Below are 21,201 nucleotides of genomic sequence, written 5' to 3'. Positions count from 1 at the left end.
GGAATATCCAACAGACCAACATCCAATGGACCCGTTGACCATAGAGAAACTGGTAGAGATGAAATCAAGGAATCTGTATCTGGGTGATCTGTATTTTCCCTTCCATGTGTTCTGGGAAGACACTGTTTCTCTGGATGTATCTTAATGAAAGAAGAATGAGCAATTCTATATGTTTTCAAAGACCGTGAATATTTCAAATCCTTATTCTGAGTAATCATCCAGTCAGTGGCTGTCAAACATTTCTTGATCATCGGGCCCAAGTTTTTGGCTTCCCCGCCTTCCACAACCTTAAGGGTCACATGTGGAGCAGAAGTGTCAGACAAGGCATAATATTGGATCAGATCTGAAGGTAAAACGACTGCTAGGGCTACTCCTTCCTGACCCACATAAATATCCTGTAATTCAAACTCTGGGTTTTGTCCTGTCTCCTGACAATGTGTAATTAAACCTTCCCACATAGCATCATAACTATCATCGCCATAGAGTGAATACCGGTAGTTCAAAGTACAATGAGGAGGGTCCAACGGATCACTATAAAGATGTAAGACCGATATCCAAGGGGACCACTGAGAGAACAATTTCCACGCACTCTGTGTAGTGAAATCTGATATTATTCCCCACCATATCTCAGCCTGAGAATCCGTATCAAATTCCAGACTAACAATAGTGGAAGCAAGACAAGCCATTTGACACATAGTTTTTTTCGGGGTAGCACACCTTTGTATACTGCCGTCTGGAAAAGTGATTTCAATATGGTCAGGGGCCATCAATAAGGCAATATTTTGAGAACATAAGATGTCTCTGGCAAGAAGATTAACTGGGCATGAAGCTGAAAGAAGAAAAGAGTGCATGAAAGAAAGTGAATTCCATTTGCATGAAACAGGAACAGACAAAGGCCACCTTTCTGTATTTCCCGAGAAGCCCACAACAGGTACGGTATTCACAGAGGGTGGCAATGGTGAAGTTATAGTGGAATACCTGGCTCCCGTGTCAACCATAAACATGTAATCTCTACCATCAATCGTCAATTTGACGGTTCAAGATACAAGTTATCCTGGAAACACTGTGAGTAACCTGCTGTCGGCTCTGGGCCTCCCTATTGCGGCATCTGCTGTTGACCCGGAGCTTGCCAACAGGTCAAAGTTTGTGGGGTGGACTGCGCTGTGGGGGGGGGGGGGGGTACTGTTGATGGTTATATAGAGGAACCTCACCCCTCTGCTGTTGACCCGGAGCTTGCCAACAGGTCGAAGCTTGTGGGGTGTACTGTGCTGTGGGGGGGGGGGGGTACTGTTGATGGTTATATAGAGGAACCCCACCCCCATTGGGTTGACCAACAGAGCGAGCTCCACAGTGTCTCGCCCAGTGCCCCGGTTGTCCACAATTGAAACACAAGTTCTGACCAGATCGTGTATTCTGTCTTCCCCGTCCCCGGAAAGGTACACCACGCATAAATGAATGTGGTCTCTCCCCAGAGTGGTGGGGGTTTGTATAGAATTCTGGCTGTTGAAGAGAAAATAAAGGATCATAGTGGGGGGGGGCTTGAGAGGGGGGGTCTAGGGGTGGGGGGAAACTGAGGTGTTGGGACAGAGGAGGAGGGAGGGCCAGGGAGGTTGGGATGGGGGGCTCTAGTTTGAAGCATTTGTTTCTCAGATTTTTCATTATTGATCTTATCCCTAGATTCCTTAAGTTGACTTTTCATCAATTGAGTTTGGAGAGCAATTACTTCAGCCCCCTCCGCCATTTTCTTTTCCACCATGTTATCTATATAAGTGATTACATGAGCCGCCCATCCACGGTATGGGAGCTCAGACAGGCCCACAACATTCTTTAATTGACTTTGAATAGCAGGAGAGACGGAAGCCTCTACTGCTCCTCTGAAAATAAGTTCAGTGTTTTCATCCAGAGCTGGGTCTGCACCCGTTGCATTAAGCCATAACTCTCGTACTCTCAGGAGATAAGCTGTGCCCCTTTCCTCTTGCCCTGGGGGAATTCTACAAAGCTCGGCATTCCTTAATCGAACAGGAAACTCCTGACGAATTATAGGCCACAACGTTCCGACACACCGACAGAGCAACAAATCGTCTGGGTCATTCTCAGTGCCTGCTGCCGCCTCTATTTCTTTCAGCATGGATAAAGATGTGCAAGAGGTAAAGACCCGCCAAAAATCCCCTAAAGCCGGAACTACACCCGCACATCGCTCCAGAAATGCCTTAATCCAAGGTGCACCTCCCCTATTAATATCTGGCAATCCAGATCTTATCATACAAGTATCTTGAAGAGAATAAGGTGTATAACTCATAGTCTGTCTACCTGTAGATGTGGTAGAGGTCACTATGGGCATCTGAAAGCTAGGACGCTTTTTATCAGCACATGCATGAATATTCCCAGCCTCCGCAGCCGCAGATCTGCTCCTGGTAACAGGCCCAAAATTATGTTGTGGTGTTAACGCACCACTATGATACAAATCATAACCCTGTTGTTGTGGAGCTGGACTCAGTCTAGTTATAGGTAATTCATCTGTAGCTAAAGGCGCAAAAGGGAATTGTTTATAATCTGTCCCCTTATCAGTATCTGTGTCAGAGGAGACAGATACGCTTCCAGCTTTACTGGGAGGTGCTGGAAGGGTAGTGGTTTGGAAAACCCTGTCGTCCCTGTTTACACCAGAAGATGCAGTTGTCTGGACTGGGTTGACAGATTCGTCAAATAAATCAAATCCTCCCAACATAGAAGGTACTGGAGTTGATTCAACAGAAGTCTGGACCTTGGCTGCAAATTGATTTTTTTCCGTACCCTACGGCGTAGGGCTGCGTCGATAACGCGGCAGCTCCGTGGCGGGACACGGGGGCTCGTTAACCGAGAAGCAGACGCGCCTGCCGGGGAAGCTGCGCCGCGGAGGCGCAGCTTCCCCGGCAGGCGCAGATGATCTACAGCAGGGGTGCTCACACTTTTTCAGCATGAGAGCTACTTATAAAATGATCAAGTCAAAAAGATCTACCACCCAGGGACGGGTGGTAGATCTGAATAGGGCGGGCCTGAAGAAAAGTGGACGGGCCAACTTTTGCCAGAGGAAAAATCAATATAATATCCACTAATGCCTAGCAGAAACAACCTTAAGGTTAATTATCCTATTTAAGTGAAACAGCGCACCCTGCTGTCCTCAAGTGCACACTGACACAGTGGATTGACTACAACAGTACATAATTATATTTCTATAGCGTAGCTATGCTTGTAATATTATTTAATACAAAATTGAGCATACAAACACATTTCCCCCATTAAAAAAAGACAACTGGTGTTTAATATTCCCCCTGCTGCGGTACAGCTAATGTCAAAAGAACTGCAAAGGCAGAGGTAAAGATACAACACATTTATTGTCAAATATAACATTTGAATTAGATAAAAATGAGAACATCTCAAAATATAGGCCTAATGACAACATAGCCTACATATAAAAAAGAATAAATAAATCAATAATAAAAAAGAAATAGTGAGAAAAAAAAAAAAGAAAAAAAAGTTTTCTCAGGGCGGGCCGGGTCATGGGCCAATCAAAAAAGTACATTTTTTGTCATTACCCGAGTTTACTCTAATGACTTGCACTGAATTGAATCAGCCAGGGATGCATAGTCCGGACAGTAACTGCAAAAAATGCAAAACATATATTTATTTATAAATATATTGAGGATTCTTTATATTGCATGAGCCAATATTGCACAACACAATTAACTATGTACATTTTTTGTCATTACCTGAGTTTACTCTGATGACTTGCACTGAATTGAATCAGCCAGGGATGCATAGTCCGGACGGTAACTGCTGACAGCCAGCCTCAAGCACACTTCCAAATGTTCATCAGTCATGGTGGAACGGTACTTGGACTTGATGATCTTCATGTGGGAAAAGGCTGACTCACATAAATAAGTGGAGCCGAATAATGCTGTCAAGGAGGTAGCACATTTCCTCATGTTGGGGTACTTTACTTCTGTGAGTAAGTTCCAGAACTGTGCATGAGCTCTGGACTTCAGCTCAATGTCAGCTTGTAGTGTCAAAATCTAATCTTCCACTCCAGAAGAGTTCAAGTGAAACAGTGTTGCAATTTTTGATGCAAGTGAATCAACCTCAGCATCTTCCCGAAAAGGATAGCACATGAACGTAGCGACTGGCTCGAGCAAGGAAAAGTCTTGAAAGCGTTTGTCAAACTCTGACCGACAATTGTCAATCTGCTCTTTGTAGCGTGGAGTGTCAATTTGCACACAGGCCTTCCCTTGCATCTCCAGCTCTGACGCCAGGTTCTGGAAGTTTGCCAAATCATGGCGCTGCAGCTTTGAGGAGAAATGTTGCATCTTTCGTTTGAAAGCATTAACCGAGCTGATCATATTGATCACAGTTTTGTCTTTTCCTTGCAGCTCTAAATTAAGGTCATTCAACATGTTGGTCAGATCAGTTAAAAATGCCAAGTCTAACAGCCACGGACCGTCATTTAGTTGCGTGTATTCTGCATGTCCAGCTACACGGAAAAACTCCTTAATCTCCGGACAGAGCTCCCGAAATCTTTGCAGGAATTTCCCTCGACTAAGCCATCTCACGTCAGTGTGTAGCAACAACTCAGAGTGGTCAGTCAGCATTCTCCAGATGTGCACGGAATAGCCTTCTTTGAAGAGATCTGACGCGAATAGAACAGGCGATCTTCGTTGCAACATCCATGATCTCTCTCATGTTGAGCATTTTAGCGCATAACGCTTGTTGGTGGATTATGCAATGGTAATTTAGGAAGTCCGGGAAAGCATCGTCCTGCCTGCACTTTGCAATAAATCCATTCAAGCGGCCAACCATTGCAGGTGCTCCATCCGTGGTGATAGACATCAATTTGTACACTGGGAGCTGAGTTTTCCCGATAAAGTATTTAAACGACTGAAATATGTCCTCTCCTCGCGTCTGTTCTTTCATGGGCAGTACTGTTAATAGCTCTTCTTTTGCAGTCATATCACTAAACACCATACGAATGAAAATGCACATCTGGGCTGTGTCACTCACGTCTGTAGATTCGTCCAACTGCAGTGAGAAACACTCGCAATCTCTGATGTCCTTCCCAAGTTGCTGGGTTAAATCCTCAGCCATGGCTTCACAGCGCCGTGTAACTGTACTTCTTGAAAGCTGGAGAGCTTTGATCGAAGATAATATTTCCGCCTTATTTTTAAAGTCTCGGAACAATGAATCAGCTGCATCAACGAATGCCTCTTTTACCATCTCTCCGTCTTGGAAGGACTTCTTGTTCTTGACGATGATGTGACTCACCCGGAACGATGCTTCGGTGGCGGCTTTCGCTTTTGAAGTGGGTTGCATGAAAAATGACTGCTGTCCGGACAACTGGGATTTCAGTTCCTTCACTTTTCTCTTTCTCAGCTCGCTTTTCGGCGGGAAGTCGGTGTCGTATTTTCCATGAACAGTCCGGAAATGTCGCTCCACATTCCCCTTCTTCGGTATTGCAATGGTAGACTTGCAGATGAGGCAAACACACTTGGAAAATGTAATCGTGAAAAAAAGTCCTCCTCCCATTCCGTATGAAAATGATACGTTTTTTTCTTCTTACTTGGTCCAGCTACCTCACTCATTTTTATACCCTTTCTTAGGTTTGAGAGAAAAAACCGAAGACTGAAAACTGGCCGTGACTCGTGGAGCTCGTGGAGCTAGTGAGTTAGCACTTAGCGCAGTTGTTTGCTCATGCGCAGCGACCTATGACCTCAGATGTTCAGATGTCATCTGATTGGCTGCCCTGTATGTCCATCAAAGGTAACACTTTACAATAAGGGTCCCTTAATTAACGTCAGTTAATGCATTATTAAGCATTAATTAACAGTTTAATAATAGTTAAATAACCATTATTATGTATTACTTAACATTAATTAGCATATTAGTTAATGCATTAATAAACAGTTAGTTAATGCATTATTAAGCATTAATTAACAGTGTAATAATAGTTAAATAACCATTATTATGTATTACTTAACATTAATTAGCATATTAGTTAATGCATTAATAAACAGTTAATTAATGCCTACTGCTCAGTTAATTAATACATTAGTAAGCATTAATAAACGTTACATGATGTAATTATTTATCCTTATGTATGCATTACTTAGTATAAAGTAATACATTAGTTAATACATAAGTAAAACGTTAATAATGTCCCTAGTAATCATTTACTAATGGTGTTTATTTGGAGTGAATATGCATTAAGTAACAGCTACCTAATACATCTACTAATCATTCGCTAATGGTGTACATGTTTACTGGATGGGCATTATTAAACAACTATTTAGAGTCTTAAGTAATCATTTCCTAATGGTGCTGTGTATGTTATCAGGTAGCTTACCTGACCTTATGAACGGTAACCTGACATAAACCTTAATAAATGTATAGGAGTGGCTCATAACCATTACTTAACCATTAGTAAAGGCTTGCTGGACCCTTATTGTAAAGTGTAACACATTTATCCCTTAGGTAACACATTATTAATGCTTAACTGCCTCATAAGCATTACTTAACCATAATTAACCATTAGTAAATACTATTCTGGACCCTTATTGTAAAGTGTAACACATTTATCCCTTAGGTAACACATTATTAATGCTTAACTGCCTCATAAGCATTACTTAACCATAATTAACCATTAGTAAAGGCTTGCTGGACCCTTATTGTAAAGTGTAACACATGTATCCCTTAGGTCAGTGATTCTTAACCATAGGGCCGCGGCCCAACGTTGGGCCGCGAGCGCCCTCTAGAGGGCCGCAAAAAGAATTCAGTTTTGTACGTGTGGGCCGCGAGGGCCGCGGGACTGCATAGCAACTCCTCACCAAATGAGGAGAAGAAGACACTGAGCTAGCTGTACGTGTAATAGTAAGAGAAATGGTGTGTATTTACAGAAAAAAATCATTTATTTTGCACAGAGTACGTTTAGATCCGCCAGGATCAGGGATTCTACGGCATAGGCTCTGCGTCGATTTACGCAGAACCATAATTCAGGCTTAAGGCGGACGTAATTGAAGCCACAATGAGAAGGGGGAAGGGGGGCGTGATTTGCGAGTGATTGCCCGGCGGCGGCTCTGGACGGGACACCTGGGGCGGACGGGGAGACCTGGGGCTCGCAGCCGAGAAGGAGACGAGACTCCCGGGGGAGGTGGGCCGGAGAGGCGGGCCGGAGAGCCGGAGGAACCGCCCGACTGAGCGGGAGCCGACGCGTCCCCGCGGCCGCGGAGGTCGGCTGCCGCTCGGTCGGCGGGCCCCGTCGTTACTGCTGAAGATGCGTGGGCTGAAGTGTCTGCTGGACTGGACTGTTGTTGCAAAAGCATTGGAAAGTGACTGGGCTGCAGCGCGGAGTGCTGCGGGTTCGTGCCCGTCGCAGTTGATCAGGCTCGGATGAAGCCCGACACGCTGAGTCCTGACAACTGATTAATTTAATATCTTAAATAAATAAAATCTTAAAACACCCATGTTTGACTCCAGATACAGCTGTGAGGCAGCTTTCTCCACAATGGACATAATTAAAACTAAATATGAGCACCTTCTCATGTGTATGAGAACCTGACACCATCCAGACCAGATTTAAAGTCCTGACAGGAGAAGTTAGAGCTCAGTTCTCTCACTGAACGACAGAAAGTGGAGGCATAAGATTGTAAGGGGAAGAAAGACAAACTGCAAAACTGTTCAATTGCTAAGATGTGTTTATATTCATTTATTATAAAAATGTGTTGAGACAATTAACAAAGAAAATGGGAAATTCAAACTGCTGGTAGAGAAATAAAATAAGATAGCATTTGAAAAATAAAATAAAATAAATTTTATTTTTAAGAGAAAAAAATATGTGTAATTCAAGTTAAACATGTTAAGTGGCAAATATTTTTGAAATGTACTTTTTTTAATATAACAGTCAGATGCAGATGTTGATACAACTATGAGGCTACTTGAATATATACACACAAATTATATATATATATATATATATATATATATATATATATATATAAAAATATATATATATTATGATGTTATGATGCTTGAGTAAATCTTCTCTAAATGGACCTCTTAAAGTTTTAGTCGAATACCCCTGCTATACAATTTTAATATTTAATGGGCCCCGGGCCACTCTGTACTGAAAAAATTGGGCCCCAAGGTCAGAAAGGTTAAGAACCCCTGCCTTAGGTAACACATTATTAATGCTTAACAGCCTCATAAGCATTACTTAACCATAATTAACCATTAGTAAATACTATTCTGGACCCTTATTGTAAAGTGTAACACATGTATCCCTTAGGTAACACATTATTAATGCTTAACTGCCTCATAAGCATTACTTGACCATAGTTAACCATTAGTAAATTAAGCAATCACATATAAAGAAGTTTACACTTTTTATTTAAAACAAAATAAAACAGATTTTAACAGATAACATTTGTTATATGTATACAACATATACAATATATATATATATATATATATATATATATATATATATATATATATATATATATATATATATATATATATATATATATATACACACACACACACACATCTGTGATAACAGATACGTAACAACAATTCGCACAGAGGAGATCTTTGAACAAACATTATTTAGTAACATAATACAATAACACAATATGATAGGCTACCCTCTGTTTATCCTCCCTGGAAATGTCTGCTCCCTTTTGACATGATGAGCTATGAGTGGCACCAGTTCTCTCCTCCCCCTCTTCTCCACCAAGCGAAGCACTGGCTTCCCTGGATGTCTTCACCCTGGCCGCCTCCGCGTGCTTTGCACCCCCAGCATCCCGAACACCCACTTCCTCCGCTTCCAGCCCCCAGCCATCCTGCCCCTTCCATACTGTGTTTTGAGGAAAATGACAGAACAAGAAACAAGATTATTAACCTTGTGTCAGATAAATTTATAATGTTAGCAGGAATAAAGTTGACAAATCTGATTAGACAAAGTAAAATGCAAGATTTCCATGGAATGGATGATTACTATAGCCAAATTTAAGAGTTTCTATAGGAATGATTCTGTCCCATTCTGTTTTTCATCACTATAACGCATGAACATTATAAATGATGGGCTGCTGTTTCAACTTGGCTTCTGTCGATCGGCAATCCAATCGTTTCACTGCGATTGAGAAGACAATCAACAATATTTTTTTTTCTTGCCGATGTTATAAAACATACACATATGCTGCTACAGCTGTGTAGCGCCCCACCCATTGTGCTCTGGCTCAGCTGATCGACGCTCAGACAGCAGTTAGATCTTGCAGTTTTTAACTCTTTTATACACACAAAGTACAGCCAAATACCAGGCTAAAAAATACAGTATAGATCTCCACATTAGGATGGTGGACCAGAGCATGTGAGGGAAACAGAGCAGGTGAGAGTTTTCTTGCTCCTTGCTCATGATGAAGCAGCTTGGCCCCCTGCAGGGGCAGGTTGCCCAGTCCTACCTCCTGCAGGGCTTTGAACTAGGACCCAACACCTTTGGGGTAGCTTCAGCTTCCTACCCCCCGTGCAGATCCCGACACCTCGGAAGTTGGTTCAAACAGACTTGAATCACGAAAGCACCCTATGGGGTGATTTGGAGGTCTGTGACAGTCATGCCAAATGTCTGATAATGACATTTGGCCCGATTCACATCCGACTGTAAATTACTTTTTGTCTCTCGCCTGATTCGTGTATTCCTGCATCTTGTTGTATAAGAATCTGATTACAACATCACTCGAGGTCAGCATTTCTACCAGACCTCTGGTCTGTGTAGACGTGCTCACCGCCGGCTCAATAAAACCTCATAAAAAAACCACAAAGCGGACTTCTGAACTGGTTTGATAAATTCCACAACACTCACAAACCTGTCCGAAAAAGCAGCGTTGTACACTTAAACCCAAACCTGGCATCGTCAGATTCCAGTATGAGTTCTGTGTCAGATCTCTTCCCTCCCACAGTTTGAATAATAATTTAATCAATTACATACTTTTCGATAACAAACAGATTCAGCTAGAAAACAAGCTGGTTGTGGGTCAGGTATGGGTGGCCCTGGAGCTAAATTGGAGCGGGATGGAGCAGGAGCGCTGGTACAACTTTTAAAATAAAAATCCGCACCCTGCTCCCTGCTGGAGGCCGCATATTTGCACTTCGCCACCAACTTTTACTGTTGCGCTTGTATTTGGTGCCTTTTGCATCTTCAATTGGTAAATGTCTTTGACATAACATTTAAACTCTTCTTTCTAAACATATTTCTGATAATTGCACATGATTTTGTAATGTTTTACCTCAAAATTCTGATCAAAATTTACATATTGAATCTTTGAATATACTAATTAATTTTTCCACATTGGTGATGTGGTTATAACTAGTCTCGTTTCCAAACTCTAATATTTCAAAATGATTGTCTGGGGAAGTTCCACCTCAATTTTGTAAAAATAAGCGGGTGTCTGGGTGGAAACGTTTTGTGAGTTTAAAAAAAAACAGTGTTGCAAAACCAACCAACAGTCTTTTAGGGTGGGCCTTTCGTTGCTAACATTGCTGACGTTTCTGGTAAGGTGTGTGCAAAGCAGAGCTAACCAATCATTGGTTGAGGATGAAAGACTAACACAGATTTTCATTTAATTTCATTTACTTGTTCTGCCCATGGAAACATTCAAATTGTACCAAAGGAAATAGCAAACAGTTGCATCTTTATCCGTGTTCAGAAAGGAGCAGGAAAAAGAAAACTTTTATTTAACCTGCCTATTTTACCTATTTTACCTTTTCAAGGAAGCTGGTTGCAACCAGCGGTAGCACTATTACAAAATCTTGCACTAACTTCCCCAGACATTCAAGTCTTGTCCAGTCTCGACCTGAACGTTGGGCATCACAAGACTAAGTCATAATTAGCAGCCTAACAATTTGTAGCAGTTAATATAAAAAGTTACCTTTCTTTTATGTCTGAAGTGACTCATCTATCACCACGAAATGCTCCTTCCCCCAATTCTCTGTCCTTCTCTATGATGCAGCCTCTCCATCGCTGTCACGCAGACCTCCCGTTGCTTTGCCATTCTTGAAAGGGTTCTTGAGGATGCAGCAATGTTGTCCATCATGAAATCAAGCTGGCGAATAATAATAATAATAATAATAATAATAATAATAATAATAATAATAATAATAATAATAATAATAATAATAATAATAATAATAATAATAATAATAACAATAATAATACTGACCAAAAAAGTTATCCCACAATGTTAGCCAAAGTTACCTACCATTCAAATCGGTCCACAGATCCACCATCTTTTTCTTCAGCTTCATTTTGTGATGACACCGGTTGCACTTGACTTTCCATCTCAGTATTTTTTTCTTTTGGAGCCATTCAATTAGTTTGAGGTGTTTGTGTTTTTTTTTTTTTTGCCTTCTGTCAGCTCACCCAACTTGTTTGCTAACTTTAACCCACGCATGCCGTGTGCTCCTAAAATGAAACGTGCAGCTTGGTAAATGGCTATCCTGTTAAAATTACTGTCCGTCCTGCCAGAAAATTCTGCTCCTCCTACAAGGCTGTTACACCCAGGTTACACTGCGATAACTCCTGCGTTCTGGTGCGCGCTAATGCTGCGTTCATGACACCTCAGAACTCTGGGTTGAATTGAATTGAAAACTCCCATTTCTGTCTTCAAAGCGTTCCAGACATTGACATTAGACATTGTTGTGTGATGTCAGAAAACTGATTCTCCAAGAAGACTCTGAATTTCCCGATTAGGAGCACCAATATTAGGCCTTAGTTAAAAGCCTTAGTTCCGAATTGGCCTGAACGCCGCACGCCGCACTTTTTTCTTTGCGCGCACTGACCGCGGCCCCAGCTACAGAAGCGTCTTGATGGATGAGCTCGGAGTCTCACCTCGCAGGACCAGGCTAACCACACACAAGAAAAAAGCGGAAAAGGGAAATTCATCTGGAAAACATGGTAAGATTAATCTAACTACGTTAAACTGTTAGCTCTTAATGTTAACTTTATGACACTTTTTTTTGAAAAGTTCACAATTCGAGTTGTCATAACAAATACACCATTCTGACAAAATGTAAACTTTTCAAAAAGATGCTGCATATTTGACTCAGTAACACTTGAATAATGGAGAAGAAGAAGTTTACGTCGGTAAATTTGAAAGACTGACTTCTCAGTCATGTAACTGAAAGGGTGTGTGTAGAAGCTAATACACCTCGTGAAGGCTGACACTTTTTTAAACGAAAGACCCCAACTAAACACGGAGCGGGATGGATGAGACGTCACTGAAACTTGATGTGATGAAGCTCTGCTGCCCCTGCTAGTTTTGGGGGTCACCAGACATAAAACCTGTTTTCTCTGTATTTTGAAGGTAGAGGCTTAGATTTATTAGGAATTCGTCTGAAAAAAATTATAATAGGTAAGAATTACAGTACATAAAAAATATGTGGTTATAATGGGAGTCAATGGGGCAAATTTGGACATGAAGGTAAAGAGTGTAAGTTTTTTTAAATGAACAATCATTGTTCCAAAAATAATAATGCATCAAAATAAATGTTATCAATTATTGACAGTCAATGCTGTAATATATTTCACTTTGAACCTAATTTTTGAAAATATTGCATATTTTGTGATTTTTCTATTGAAAAAATCAGGAGTTGTAAAAATAATGTTTAAAGATTATAATTAACTTTATATCTATGGCCAGGTCTGAAGTTGTTGAAAAGATTTTATGTGGTGAAAGTGAAAATAAATATGTATTACATTTTTATTGCACTTTTATGAGATGGTAGTCAATGAGGACTATGGGTAAAAAGTGTATATTAATTTTAAGGGATGCTCGAGGGTTAAAGAATGATGGGTGTGTACACTGTGGGTGCGAAAGTTGTGTCATAGCTGTGTTTGTTGTTGTAGGTGTTTGTATACAATAAGCAATCAAACTGATGTAATCAACTATCAATCCTTGCATCCATAGCTTTGACATGTCTCAAGGAGGCTCAACAGTCCAGAAGAGAAGACAGTGATGATGAAGCGATGAGGGGATCTGAGATGCAGCATGACAGTGAAGACGACAGTGAGGATGACTCTGAATCCAGCTCTGAATCCAGCTCTGACAGGATAAGGAGAAAAAGGCGAAGAAAAGCAAACATCGCTCTCGCCTGCGGGGTATGTGAAACGTATTTCTTGGCTGGCTTGAGCTGTATGTGTCTGTTGTCCCTACAAGTAGATCAATCTCTCATGACAAGCTGACAGGGCTTGAAATTAACTTTTTGACTTACTAGCCAAGTGGCTAGTAGATGAAAAAAGTTATTAGCCAACCAGATTTTTTACTAGCCAAAACCAAAACGTTGCTTTACTTTTGTATTTCGACATCATTTGTATATAGCAGTCATCGTAGTACCATATTACATCAATCCTGTTTTTCTATACGCTACAATTATCATTCAGTAGTGTACTACTATACTATTGGTGGAAAATGAGATTGCATGATGTGTTCTTGTATAATTTAATTTCAGTAGTTGCCTACTTAATTGTAAATCTAACATTTATGGAAGAATATATAGCATTACACCTTCAAAGTAACACTTTGATCCTGTCCTGTCTGTATATTCTATAATGCAGCAGGTGTATTGTATAAATAATGTGTTTATTCTGGGCTGGATAAAAATGTCCAAATGAGAACGAACAAGTGAATTTAAAAACAAGCAGCCTTTTTATTATTAGCTCGAAAGTGTCTTATTAAGACTACAACAACCAACCTAGCCTGTCTTAAGACAACCACAAGACAACAGCTAAACCATTTAAGGAACTATACAGTGTGCCCCCTGCTGGTCAAACTGAGACATTGCATTGGTCCATTTTCTCCAGTTGTTCTTCAGAGTGTTTACTATTCATTCTTCAGAGTCAGACTCAGACGGTTCACCCGGAGTTGACATCAAGAATAAAAAATAAAAAGGTGCAATGGTGCGCACAGTATTGGGTGTCAGATTAATCAAAGTTTGAATTAAGTTTAGTTCTTATGAGTATCAGAATCAAGTCAAGTCAGAGAGGTTGGTCAACTGAACCATTGTCTTTAGACGCATCTGTTCCAAGACCCCCATCACATGCTCTAAACAGATAAACTTCCTTGGAGAGACTCAGGGGGGTCGTCTGACAGCCGTCTCATTGTCTTTAAGGGTTTAAGACCATCTCATGACAACAAAACCCCCTTGACCAATTCTAAAAGGATGTATGTTGCTCTGCACACCACAGATAAGTTACTTACTAACTGAAAAGTCATAAGGTGTGACTTTTCAACTATCATCTGATACCATGTCTGTGTGACCATCTGTTTCCTGTTTTTGTCAATTGACCATCTATACATTCACTGTTCCAAATATGGTCAAGTTTCCTGTCAGTTTTACCAAATAAATAGCTTCCTGCAAAGGAGGGTCTTTGGGAAGCATTTGCTGTCAGGGGGCTGCCTCTGTCAGTATTGCTTTCCCCTCCTGCAGGAGCGCCTGAAAAATCATTCCTAGTCTCTGGTGTCTTTTTCTAAGTTAATTAATGTATGTTGATGACTTTTAAACCTAACATTTTGGTGCCGAAAGACCCGGAATCTCTCGAGCTGTGACAATTGGGGTGGCGTAGGATTCAACGGGCCATCTAATCTGTCGACAGCCGTTCCCGACTTCAGGGACGGGGCCAGGTTGATCTTGCGCTGTTCCGGAGTCCAGACGACGAGATTCCCGAGCCAGGGGAAGGCACTAGGAGACTAGGTGAGAGACCTCTTTTGAGTGAAATTTCTGTGTATACTAACAAGTGGTTAGCGAAAACGGTGTTTGGCGGCGGGTCGGGGACCCGATTTTTATAGAAGGCATAGGGGCCTCTAAAAATACTGCCTAAGAGCAGTGCGTAAGACCAACACCTAACTCGGTCGGGGACAGGCTTTTGAAGTCAGGGGACTTTAAAAGTACAGAATAACGAGGAGGAGGTTTCTTAGGAATGATTTTTAATGGTTTTGTTTTATGTTCGTCCTGTCTAATGTTTGTCTGATGTTTATGACAGTCTGTTGTCTGTTCAATGTTTGGAGTTTCCAAAATTGAGGGGAAAAATTTAAGTTGTTCACTAAATATCAGGCTAAAACCAAACTGTTAAAAAAGGAAACTTGTGTCCTGAGAGAAACTTAAGAAAGAAAATAACTGACGAAAAATAGCAGAGGCGTGGTTAAGCTGAAAATTTATGCTTAAAGAATCTCAAAAGATGCTTAATTGATGGGGAGACATCCTCAAACTTAAGAAAATGGAGACAAATCTTGCAAAATAATAATATAGGGAACTTAAAAAGAAGTAAATGGACTAATTTAGGACTAAAAGAAAAAGGTAAAGAAAGCTCATGAGGTTGGGGAGAAGTGGGGGCTGCAGCAGGGTGTGACTCTGTGTCTGTGTGACAAGCTGCAGCTCTCTGTGTGTGTGTGTATGTGAGAGACACTGTTAGTGTGTGTGTGTATTAATGACACGTTGTAAACAGCTGAAAGTTTCTGTCATTTTAAGAGAAAAAGAAATATGATTCTATTGACCTCATAGTTGTGCGCTAAAATGAGAAATTGAATAAAGACAGAAAGGTGAGATACGTAAAAGTCCTCATTCAGATCGTGATCTGCTTGAGCAGATTTTATGGTGCTTGGAGATGCAGCCTCCAATAGAGAGAGGAGGGGCTGTTTGGGTCTGCCTGTAGCACAAAATATTAGTTAGGGGTTGAATAGAAGAAACATGTTAGAATATGTTTGGATATTATAAGATAATATGTTAAGAGGTAAAACGTTTAAATTCGTATGAGCTTCTCTGTCGAATGTTTTGTTAAAATGATAACGACTGCAGCTGTGTGTCTGTGTGTGTGTGAAAGCATGCTCCGGTTTACGAGCGGCTGCAGGCTGAGAAGTGAGCTCTCCTTTTGGAGGAGACATACAAATGGAGAAATATAGTTTGTTCTATCATTCTAAGCCTGAATGAAGGCATAGAATCATAGAAGTTTCAAATTGGGTTAATTCATCATTCAATTTGCAGATTACTTTTGTAATACTGTATTTGACTCGGATTGTATGCAGGAGTAACAAACCCGTTGTACAATCTTTTTAGAAAAGAAGAACTCTGAGTGCATACTAGCCTATTCACGCTGAAAATGTATACATTTGTGATCAGTGTTGCTACCATTTAGTTTGGGAGTTCATCTGAAATGCACCAATTGAGTTTGGTTAGTGTAGTTTGAGGAGAAGTAATTTACACATTTGCAGTGATACACAAACCCACATGCAGATGATCTGAAGTGTGTGTTTAATGTTAGTGGGTTTTTGTCTATGTGTAGTTTACACATGGGGATTTATCCCACAATTTTCTTAAGACTTCTATGAGTCTTCATAAGAAGAGCATGCATTTGCGTTGCAGCATGCAAACAGAAGATTAGGAATCTCCTGAAGACTATATGATTTATCTGGAGACAATTTTTCTGACAATTTTATGACAATTTTCTAGCATTTCTTTTGATTTGGGGAAAATAGAGCTCAACAACAGTTGAGAAGACATTATTTGATAGAATGCTCCTTTAAGTCCGATGTTTTGTGACTATGACTTATTGTTTATATATATATATAAGTTCACTGAAGACTACTGTTTACGTTGCAGGAGAGTTGCTGCACTGACAGTTTTTATGTGGTGATATTTTAATAAGACCATAACCCACTTGGGTTGAAATAAGAACGTTTTTCAATGAGAAATTCTGTAGTCTAATCTACGGTGGGAGACAGAGTTTAAAAGGTTTTTTGCCCCTTCTAATCTGGTGATGGGAGGGGGGATTTGAAGGACATAGAGTCCTCTTGTCCCTAGAGCGTCAGACCTGCAGACTTGCCAGGGTGCGAAGGTCAAGAAGTGGGAGGGCCACTTATTTGGGGAGCCTGACTCTGGCAGCTGACCCTTCCAGGGAAAGGTCAACAAGGAGGGGGTCTGATGACACGAAACCCCCACCCCTGTCGGCATGCAAAATAATGCTGTGAAGCAGACCAGTGCTTCCAAGGAATCTGTTCCCCCTGGTGGCTAAGTTGAGCCATAGGGAGTTTCTATGGCTCAACAGGAGGGAGTGGGAGTATGTAGGGGTACATATGATACATCATGAGGATTAAATACTAAATACCCTTTAAAAAATTTTTAGTAGGAGTTTTCCGACATGTTGCAGATACAACATGAAAGGACCTATCCATTTGAAGTTGTTCATATGGATTTCATTCTTGGAGTGAACTAATGGCTGTTAAGTTAAGGCTCAAGAAAGCCATGGCCTGAATGATGGCCATTAGTCGAACTGTACATGAGAATCGTCTTCTTGTACGCTGCTGTTTTCTTCCTCTCCCTCTCCTAATGCAGGAACTGCTGAAACTGGGTAACCGGATCCTGAGTCGAGTGGTGAAACGTCATCACCCGTCAGGACGGGCCCTTTTGCTGTCCAAATCAGGACACCGACAGCACCGGCAGCAGTAAAGGCTGCTGAACGATCTACTGCGTTCACCAGTTGCAGTGAAAGCTAGCAGAGAAATTCCAGGCTTGAGTAGTGCGGGAAGTCGGGCGGTACTCGAACCTTTGCCCGCCGAAGAAATCAACTGATGCCTACTCGCCAGCCCAGCCTGAAGATGACTAGCCAAACTGACTTGCGACAACAAACTAGGAGAAGAGTCCGAGGAATGGAAGAGACTTTTTCATTACTGAGTCATGCTGACATAATGACTGAGATTACGATTCCGATTCCGACTATTACTCAGTACGTACACATGCAGCGATTCAAGCTGGTTGCAGATCTGATCAGATAATGACATGCAGAAGATTGGATCAACTTGTCTGAGTACACATGCTGTTCTGAGATCAGACTGAATCAGATTGAATAAGCCAGTGTAACCAGAGCATGGCTGACTCCGTGACGCTAGGTGGCGCTGTACCCAAGGTAACCATGGTAACCATTTCAACAAAGAGCCACTTCCGGTTGACCTCTGCTTAACAACAACAAGGAAAGGAAAAAGTGAATTCTCACTGCTTTCCTATTAATAATCTGTCTAAAACAGCCTTTCTCAACCTTTTTTCAGTCATGACACCTTTCAAAAGTGAATAAAATCTCACGACACCCCAGAGTAAAATATAATTAAAAACCGCGCTGCATCGCTCTGACTGTAAATGCGAATCTTACACCGTGTCCACACTGCATGCGACGCGAGCGAGCGTCAGCGTCAAAAACAGTTCCATTGCTTTATGTTTTATTTGCACTGTCTATACTGGTTGCGAGCGACGCGGCGCGCCGTTTTGAGCTGGACTTTTGTCGCACGCCCTGCTTCTATTTTCTTCCTGTCGGTCGCGTTGAAAGCCGGTTGAAAGTTGGAAAAAAAAGGTGAAAGCGCTGTAGGAAACAGTCATTTCAATACAAGAACCTCAATAAAGTGGCAGCTGCTGGAGGGAGATCGCCAGGCTGGAAGGTTCTGATAAAATAATAAGATATAGCCTAACAAGAATCTTATCTTAATCTTATTTGGGCTTAATTTGTGCCGGATCCAACAAGATCTGGTACCTATTTGATCATTTCTCGTGTCCTCTGCTTTTCCCCACATCCCAGTAATGATGTGACATGTTTGCTGCATTTAACACCACAAACACGCCGCTCACTCCAGCTGTTCGCTGTTTCATTGCGTCACCTCACGCCGTTATTTTGTTGTTTTTTTCCCCACTTTGGTCGGACGGTAGACCTGCTTATATTTTCTTCCTGCCGCCTGCGTTGAAAGCGCTGTAGGAAACAGTCATGGATGAGGACGGCTGATCCAGTTAGTTGAAATGAGAAGTTATCTCTATGATTCCTCCTCATTTCACTACAAAAACCTCAATAAAGTGGCAGCTGCTGGAGGGAGATCACCAGAGAGCTGGCAAAGGGAGCGCACGGGCGGTTGGTGGGGAGAATAAAAGGAGAGTCTCGGGCGGGTGAATAAAGGCAGATTTATGGTTCCGCGTAAAATCGACGGCGTACCCTACGGCGTAGGATACGCGGCGACGTGCACCGTTCGGTGAGTGCGCCGCGTACCCTACGCCATAAGGTCTGCGTTGGTTAACGCAGAACCATAAATCAGCCTTAAGGCTGCAGGCGGCGTGTGAGCAACGGATAAGAGGGAGAATAGTTTCTCCAGGAGTGGAAGCAACGCCGGGCCAGTTATGCCACAGTTTGCAGATGGATTGTTGATGCGTGGGCTAACGTGTTTGCTGGGACTATTTTGCGAGCTTTTGCAAAAGCGTGCATTTCCGAGGCGCCGCACGGCACGGAACGTGACTCTGACAGCGAGGAGTTCGGACTGGCACAGCTGATTTAGCGGAGCTCTTTAATGCAGAAACAGAGGATGAGACTTAATGGGTTTGATTAATGTAAAAACTGAAATAAAGTAGCCTACAATCAAACAAAGTTTTGCTCCCGCTGTATTTTTTAAATAGCACGCTTGTGTGCGTGTGTGTGTGTGTGTGTGTTCTTGTGTGTGTGTTCTTGTGTGTGTGCCTTTTCGGTCGGTGCGCCGTGTGTGTTTCATATACAGAAATGACACAAGACTGAGGCCTTTCCACACGGCGCCCGTATGGTCGCGAAAATACAGTATTTATATATGAAATGTCAGAATAGGAAATATTTTGACGACACCCCTGAAGCAGTCAAACGACACCCCAGGGTGCTACTGAGCAGCGTCACGTCGTCTCCTTTCACTTCCAGGTGAATCCCCTCCCCCTTAATTAATGTATGTTGATGACTTTTAAACCTAACATTGGGAATCTCAATTTGATTTATAAATGGCACAAAAGTTGGGAATCTCGATTTTTCTAACTAGCCAAGTGGCAAGAAAATCTGTCTCGCCACTTGAGGAATTTGGGTCGCAAATGGCAAGTGGCGAGTGCTAAATTCAAGCCCTGCACGCTGATAGAGGGATGTACCAGAAGGACCAGTACGGTCCAAATGAATGTTAATTTCCAAAAATGATTCACCCCAAATGTGTCCATTTTTATTTAGCATTTTCCCCTCTTTTTCTCCCAATTTAGCCTTGATAATTCCCTGTGTGTGTCATGGTGTTTCCATGTACCTTGGTGAAGTTGTGCCAGAAAATCCTTCTACACTGTGTTGAGGTGTCACATATGGGATTAGTGTGTCTCGCGGCACATTGAACATTAACAGTAAAATACAATGATTTGTTTTTTTCTTCTCATCAATCTCATGATTCAAATGATACATTCCTTCTTGTTCTTGTGTGTTTATAGTAGTTGGAGGACCAGGTGATGTGATGAAGAGGTACAAGGAAGTCCTTGCCATTTTCCAGACGGGGAAGAATATGGCCAAATCCTTCGAGAAGTATGGAGTAGACAGACTTACTATTGTGAGGACTGCAGCGATTGCCGAGCTCGCAATAGCTGCTCCAGAAGAATATGATCAGGTGGAGAAGGGGGAGACGGTGGCAGACTTTGCTAAAAGATGCAAGGAGGTTATAAAGGCCACTAAAGTCATTTCTGCTACAATACATAAAATGAAGGATGATGAAATTATGCCAGCCTATCATACTGTGTTATTGTATTATGTTACTAAATAATGTTTGTTCAAAGCTCTCCTCTGTGTGAATTGTTGTTACGTATCTGTTATCACAGATGTGTATATATATGTGTATATATATATATATATATATATATATATATATATATATATATATATATATATATATATATATATACATACATACATACATACATACATACATATATATATATATATATATATACATATATATATATGTATATATATATGTATAAGATGTATACATATAACAAATGTTATCTGTTATCTGTTTTATTTTGTTTTAAATAAAAAGTGTAAACTTCTTTATATGTGATTGCTTAATTTACTAATGGTTAACTATGGTCAAGTAATGCTTATGAGGCAGTTAAGCATTAATAATGTGTTACCTAAGGGATACATGTGTTACACTTTACAATAAGGGTCCAGAATAGTATTTACTAATGGTTAATTATGGTTAAGTAATGCTTATGAGGCTGTTAAGCATTAATAATGTGTTACCTAAGGGATAAATGTGTTACACTTTACAATAAGGGTCCAGCAAGCCTTTACTAATGATTAATTATGGTTAAGTAATGCTTATGAGGCAGTTAAAC

General features: G+C 41.2%; 2 protein-coding genes and 2 long non-coding RNA genes across 5 annotated transcripts in view; 2 read left to right on the top strand and 2 right to left on the bottom strand.

Annotated features, from left to right (window-relative positions):
* Positions 1-21,201, bottom strand: part of si:ch73-138n13.1 (titin homolog) — a 348,772-nt gene that overhangs the window by 70,446 nt on the left and 257,125 nt on the right. The window lies entirely within an intron of this gene.
* crybb2 (crystallin, beta B2) overlaps positions 1-21,201 on the top strand; it is a 147,410-nt gene that overhangs the window by 108,384 nt on the left and 17,825 nt on the right. The window lies entirely within an intron of this gene.
* Positions 8,800-11,398, bottom strand: LOC133450895 (uncharacterized). Its single transcript, XR_009783135.1, has 3 exons — positions 11,277-11,398; positions 10,947-11,120; positions 8,800-8,878 (listed from the first exon to the last, which is right to left on the bottom strand). It is a non-coding gene; the product is annotated as an uncharacterized LOC133450895 (long non-coding RNA).
* Positions 11,897-20,317, top strand: LOC133450894 (uncharacterized). Its single transcript, XR_009783134.1, has 3 exons — positions 11,897-11,971; positions 12,984-13,174; positions 20,302-20,317. It is a non-coding gene; the product is annotated as an uncharacterized LOC133450894 (long non-coding RNA).

This window comes from Cololabis saira, chromosome 9 (assembly GCF_033807715.1).
Source record: "Cololabis saira isolate AMF1-May2022 chromosome 9, fColSai1.1, whole genome shotgun sequence".
NCBI classification, from domain to species: Eukaryota; Metazoa; Chordata; class Actinopteri; order Beloniformes; family Belonidae; genus Cololabis; species Cololabis saira.
Note: the sequence above shows the minus strand (reverse complement) of the source record. Positions and strands in the feature narration are given on the sequence as shown.